Genomic DNA, 7,244 nt, shown 5'->3' with positions numbered 1-7,244 from the left:
CGCGCGTCGCGTATTATGATCTGGGACTTAAGATCCCAATGCCAGAGCACCCCAACAATAGCACCATTTGCCGCATCTCCTCCACAGCTGTCCGCCACCATCACCACCGCCGCCTCCCGAAAAACGTGCCAGGGCGTGCCCCTAGCGCTGGCAGAGCTCGCTGCGCCCCTGTTTCCTCTGCCGACCGGCCGCCGGCTCGCACGGCGGGCCAATACCCGCGCCGGGTAAACATTTGTCCCGTCCACGCCAGCGCCGCACTGACGCTGTCCGGTCACCTGTCAGCTGTGTGGCCCGGCTGCCCGTGTCCGATCCCCTCCACGCCGATCATCTGTCGGCTGTGTGGCCCGGCTGCCCGTGTCCGATCCCCTCCACGCCGATCATCTGTCGGCTGTGTGGCCCGGCTGCCCGTGTCCGATCCCCTCCACGCCGATCATCTGTCAGACGTGTGACCGGCTGTCCGTGCCCGATCCCCTCCACGCCCATCATCTGTCAGATGTGTGGCCCGTCTGCCGGTGCCCCGATCCCCCCCCCCCCCCCCCCTCTCTCCACGCCGGTCAGTCGTCAGACGTGTGACCCGGCTGCCCGAGTCCGAGACGGATTCCAGTTTCGATTTGATTCCAGTCGCACTGGATTCCGGTGGATTCCAGTTGCAGTTGGACGGCTCGCTGGAGCTGGGCGTAGAGAAGGGCGACCGCGCCAGGAAAGCGTGCGACCCGTGACGGAATAGGCTCGAGCATCATGCATCTTGCCTGTCATTCGCCACAGCGCTACCGAAATAGCGCGCAAGATCAATGTCGTATATATTTCTGCAGATGTCAGACATGAAATAAATGAGCTCAATAATGGCCGCTGCATTTTCCAGGCAGAGTGGGCGTCTTTAATATAACAGTGGATATAAGGCGACAGCGAAATTCGGTCACGGCATGTATATCCCCTATAAATGACTAGAGCACCTCTAGAATTCCCAGGTTAGGAGCTAGCCAACGCGACACTAACCGCTTCACGAACTCACAGGGACATGCAAACACTGGTGCAGGTAGCGAACATTCACGCAGTAACCACAAAAGAAGTATACATTGTCCAAACCAATAAAACGCAATGAATGGTAACCCTACACAGGAACATCAAAAAAGCATGTCACGAATGGCAGAAGCAGAGAGGAACAGAGCACAGAAAAGACAACATTCAAATGCTCCTGCTCACAGTTGTGGTGCATACCACTCGTTAAACTGCTGTTTAACGCAGGCCCAGGTGGGGCCGGTACGTGGAGTTGTTAGTGGTGACAGATAAACCGCACACTTGGGACGGCGCTGCAGCAGGAGCGCGGGCGCACCCATGTCATAAAAGGTCCCGTGTGCCCGTAAGCCCCGCCCGTAAACCCTGCCCGTAAACCTCGCATGCATTTGGCATCTCACACCTCACGTTTGGCAGCTCACACCTAACAAAAGCGCATCAAGCGAACAGTTTATTTGCAGCGCTGTTTTAGAGGCCTTCACGCCCAAAATCAGCACTACACGGATCACCAGCTGCAGGACATAACGTAAGCACGCATCGCTAGTTGCAGGCCATGACGTGAGGCGTAAACCTTCCCGCTTTACATTTCACACTTCACACCCCGACACCAAGCTCCCCGCCTCACGCTCCACGCCTGAGGATGTCACGCCACGCGCCACGTCTCGCACTTTTAGCCCCGCCGGGCGGCCTGCCCGCGCCCTTCGCCGCGCCCCACCGCACTTTGTCGCCGGCGACGCTCGTAACTGCGGTCATAACGTCGACAGCGACGGGCGCAGCGTCGGCGTCGGCGTCGTAACCCGCCCGGGGCTGCCTGACGCGTCGGCCGGCTGACGCGTCCGAACGCGAGATCATCGACATCGACGGGGTGGCGTCGACGCGGCGCGGGCGGGCGGCGCTGGGTCACCCGGGTCGGTCTCCAGACCGGGGCCGTGGGCAGGGCAGGAGTGTGTTCAAGTACTCCAGGAGGGGAGGGGAACAATCACCCTCCCCATGAATGCTAGGGGTAACAGCGTGACCTTTGACAGCACAGTGCACTACTCTACCATCAAACCACATTGCGCTGCGGAGCAAGCGTCCCAATGGCGACGGCCGACGTGTGCTGTGCGAATTCGTCGTCACATCCCACCCGTTTTCGCCCTTCCCTCCGATTGGAACGCAGAGGCGTCCACGTTGGCCGAAGAAATCATACTGAGAGGGCATGGATTTCCTCCGGGGCCAAGCGCGCCCGTCTTCCTGTGACAGTCGAGCATTTGCCCAGATGTCAATTCATGGAAGGAATCGAACTTGGAACGGGGTTTGCCCGCACTCCCATTCCCTGATGATAGTCTCCAACTGGCCGGGCCCATCCGCGCGTCCCAAGAAAACATGTCTGAAACTCGCCCGACTGGCGGAGCGGAAACAAAGAAAATGACTGCTGAGAGTAGTTCAGGCGCAGTTTGCCCGGGAAAGAGAAGCCCCGCGGACTGATGTGTGGCCCGTTAATGCCCAGAATGTCTTCTGGCAGTCCAACCGCCCGTAGGAAACTTGAGAAATGCGCCCGTTCGCTGGGCAACACGGCTGCTGGGTAAAATGGCCGAGGCGCGGGCCTGGGGCGAGGATGCGCCGGGATAAAAGCGGCAGCAATCGCTGAATCATTGAGAAGCGCGTTGAATGGTGTGGGGCCTTCAGCGATTGCTACGTAGAAATGAGCGACGCCTGAGGCTAGTTGCGGGCCACCAGCGCCCACACCAGCTGCAGCCGGAAGCAACAGTTTGGCGACAGTTGCAAAGGGTAATCCAGCCTTCAAAGGTGGATGCGGCAGCGCTGACTCAGCAAAGCTGAATGGCGACTGATAAAGCACAGCTGAAGCAGAGCCAGCAGCCACCAGGGATCGTCGGGCTCGACAGGCGGCTGGTCCAATTCCAAACTGGCCGCTTCCACCGTTGAAAAATGTCATGTCGGTCACAGGCGACGGCGGCGGCACTGCGACGGCTGGGCCCATGCTGATCGGCCCGGGCTTGCAGTGCATTACTGCTCTGTAGATGACACGCCGGCCACATCGGAGGTAAAATATGTGCGACGCAACGGCCGTAGTCGTAAGCCCCATGGTTCGATGTCGGTGACAGATATGCGGCTATGATCTAAGTCGGCGCTCCAGGGTCGTAGTTTCACAAAATGAGTTTAGAGGGGAGGGAGCTGAGCAGATGAATGTGCCACAAACTACGCTCAAAATACGCCAAAACAGGTTTCTCACCAGATTTCGATCATCTTTTCACCAGGCTGGAGGAGAGAGGGGCTGGAGCCCCTATCTGGATAGAGAACTACACCCCCGTTACGTCCTATGCGGGAACTAGGCATCCTCTGTGCACTGGGCTACGGGGGAAAGTGCGCAATGCTGTGCAATGCTCACGACCAGGGACTCACCGGGTGATGAGATTTAGTATCCGGCAGGATTCGGGATCTACATGATGTTAACGCGGCGTGCACGTGTCTAATTTATCGTCAATATCTAAAACGCACGCCGGTAACGAGCCAGCTGAACGCCAAAAAGGAAATATAGTCGTTCAACGCGTAGAACGCGAAATACCGGCCTCAACTCTTAAGTACACACAATAAAAAGCACGTAAACACGCGTTATTCTGGCTTGTGATCGCAGAGTAGACCTTGCCAGGATCTGCAACGCTTGAGTGCGCTTCGGTACGCCGCAGTCACAAGCACGGCAGGACAGCCACTGCGCCTTCGAATGGAGAGAACAAAGAACCAGCACAAAAGATTATATCCCTCCGCTTAATTCGTTGCGATTTCACATGAAGAAACCCGCGTTATTTTGCCGACAAAGATGCACGAGCCCTCGCAAATCACGCCCAGCTCCCTGGCCTTTCATAGGCGACACAGTATCGTATCATCCATCACAAGGCCAGCAGCAAAGAGCTCGCCACTCGCCGAAAACGGCGCTCGACAAAAGCCACAGCCGCGACCCGCCCTCCCCGGAATATGACGTATGCAAATGCGGGCGATCAGCCTCGGTAATGCCCCGGATTTGCAGATGTGTTATGCATGCCATCGGAGGGCCCGCTGGCCGCGAAACGCGCCCAGACATCGGAGAAAAGTGAGGCACATTACGGTGACGGTCCTTTGCTTGCAAATCGTCGGGGAATGGAGCGTCGCGTCGACGCATCGTCGGTTAAGTGCAGGACTGAGCGGTGCGCTCAGATTACGCAAATCGTGACCTCTGGTTGATTACAGTGGCAAATATGACGCCAAAAATGCGAACGCTTGGAAGGCTGGGACGTTTTTCGATGATAGTGAATTCGACGTGCATTGGTGTAAGCGGCTGGAAGATGTTAATTCTTGTTTGCGACATGAAAAGAACATCTTAGTGCCCACATTTCTGCGAATATTTCCCGGATCTCGACGCAACCATAATCGCAGTCATGTTCGAAAATATGGGCAACCATGCGGATTGCAATACAGTACACAACGCTCTGTGATAAAAACATCATCTCCCCTTGTGACGCCCTGTGATAACAGCATTATATGCCGCTGAACAGCAGAACGCTCAGCATGACCATGTACGTACACGACTGGGGTCGAAGTTGTGGCGTTATTGACCTGGCCCTCAAGCTAATGAACGCTGCGGGCCGTCCTCGACCGTTTCATTCCCGCAGTGACACTACCGCCCAGCGCACTATCATCTAGTTCACTATTATCTAGATGCATAGTTCTTTGCACACGTGCGCGGGGAATTTTCACGAACAGTCGCACGTGCGTAATGGCTTTCGACAGTCCCGTGTCCAATCAGTCGCCGCACACAGTTACACGCGCGTCCCACACGCGCGTAACGGCTTTCGATAGCCCGCGTCCAATCACCCACCGCACACAGTTACACACGCGTCACGCACGCGCGTAACGGCCGCTACTTGATACCGACCTAATGGGCGAAGGGGCCCATCAGGCCGGTAGGTAGGGGACTACGGCTGGATGCACTCGCACAGTGGCGCACGGTAACGATCCGATTGTAATGGGACGCCAGGTCCGCCCGGCGACGCGGCCAACCTTTTAGTGAAGCAGGTCACCGCGGCACTTCGCCGACGGCGGACTTCCGTGTCCGCGGTCACGTGCGATTACAGCGACAGACGCGCAGCGGTTGCCGCGGTGTGGGTACATGCAGGGTGGTCGTCCGTGGGGCGAGGCGATTTTGGGGGCGGTGCAGGTAGGAGCGGCGGTTTTTGGCGCGGTTTACGGCGCGGTTTTGGCGCCATCTCCCAGAGCGGTTCAGCGACCCGTGCGCTTCGAAAGGTTACTGAGCTTCACAACTGAGCAGAGAAAGGGAAATGAAAAAAGGAGTATATGTGGATGTGACTTGAATACAATGGATACGCCTTGAAATATCAGCACGAGATTACATTAAAATGCGAACTTTAAATAGCACCAGAACACTGCTAGCTGTCAATGCTGCCAGCCCACCTACAGGCCGCCATATCACCGTGAATCGTGCTGGAAGGGAGACACATTTCACTTGGCTTATTTCAGCAATGGTTTATGTAGGCTGAGCATTCCCGAGTGGCACCCTACCGTAGCCCACATTACCCAAACCAAACACCGAGGCCACTGACCCCATGAACACCTAGCTACGCTCGGTCGTCAGCACGCCCCACAGCTATAACATGGAGCATGGGAAAAGACAAAGCACACATTGGACACATCGTCATTGTGACCGAGGAGATCGGTTGGACCACCTGTCCATCCGCAACAACACGTGTTGTTCATGTCCCAGAAATGATCATATATTTGGCAGACGTATGCACCTGCGAGTAAAGTGGCATCTAGCCAAATGGGGTCGATGTGGCACAGGGTAGCCACCTAACATTTCCGCAAAGCATAGGATAGCCGCGTCACAAACCTATATGCCATAATAAAGATCCTTCAACGATTCTGTCTGGACAAAACCCATGATTCGTTGGTTCGGACAGAATGATTCGTTGAACTACAACGATGCTACCAGCGTGCCGGGCTCAGGACACAGTACAGCGCACTAACAAGTCCCTTCCGATAGTCCAGTTGGTAGGAGCGCCTGCTCTCCGATCCACCTATCCGTGGCGGGGTGGGTTCGAGCCGCTTTAGGCGCTCGCTATTTACCCTTGACTTGAATGGCCTGCGGCCGGTGATAGCGGTCGCGCTTAGGGCCAGATGACGTCAGAGGGCAGGACTGACAACGCTCTCGCCAGAAAAATTCTGCTCTTGACCTGGAATTTTACGATATCGGGATGGAGCCAAGGCTCACACAACAAGCACCGCTAAGCGCGGGTTCTGATTCGAGAAATTAATCCATTCGATGGGTTCGGACCAAATTTTACAAGAAGGCCCAGTTTGGCAAATACATGACCCTGATGCTAACCATGCATCATTACGAATCAAGTTTTAAAAATAACTAGATGGGAGGGATAGATCTAACACGACGAGCCTACCGTTCCAGTATCGCATATGGTAATTTGACGCAAATTTGCAGTCCATTGGCCGATAAACATTTACCACATTGATAATTGAATCGACCTGATCACAAGGCACGAGCTAATGCCCTTGATGCACGTACTCTTCCCTGCTCTGGTCCTCCCAGCTACATCATCATTGACTTCGCGCGTAATGTCACATAGACTGATGCCCGTCGCCCGATACAGGAGGAACTGCGGAGGGAGGAGGGCGGGGGGGGGGGGGGGGAACCATAGCACATCGCAGAGCGATGGGAAACACGTTAACTCCCACCTTTTTTATTTTGTGTTATTGGCATCAAACTTGAGACTAGTGACTGTTAAATGTAACCATGCATCTACACCGACACTCATTTGGGGCTCCTTATATTTCGCATCGTTTCTTACAATAACATTTGACGTAATAATGTAGATATCCTGGTGCAAGGGTCCTGTTGAAAAAAAAATGTACCTACGAGCACACCGATCCTATGCCACCCCAAGAGCACGCGGCGTTCGGGTATCTCTGGGACTGGAGCACCCACGCGCAAGTAACCCACAAGCCACCCTGCTGCCATACATATGGAAGCTTACCAGGCGGCAGTGCCATGCATTTTAATGACGTCATTGGCGGCGAAGCGTCGCAGGTCTTATTGAATCGCTGCTGGGCGCCTGATTCATGCGGGTTTAATGCATCGAGACCGGGGGTATAAAGATAGCTGGTTACATATCGGGCTGCCGGATTCGGGTTTCGACCACAAATAGACCCGGGTGGGATAGCCT

Source organism: Pollicipes pollicipes, unplaced genomic scaffold, assembly GCF_011947565.3.
Source record: "Pollicipes pollicipes isolate AB1234 unplaced genomic scaffold, Ppol_2.1 Scaffold_1600;HRSCAF=1878_pilon_pilon_pilon, whole genome shotgun sequence".
Lineage (NCBI taxonomy): Eukaryota > Metazoa > Arthropoda > Thecostraca > Pollicipedomorpha > Pollicipedidae > Pollicipes > Pollicipes pollicipes.
The sequence above is the reverse complement of the archived record's forward strand: the minus strand, read 5'-3'. Positions refer to the sequence as shown.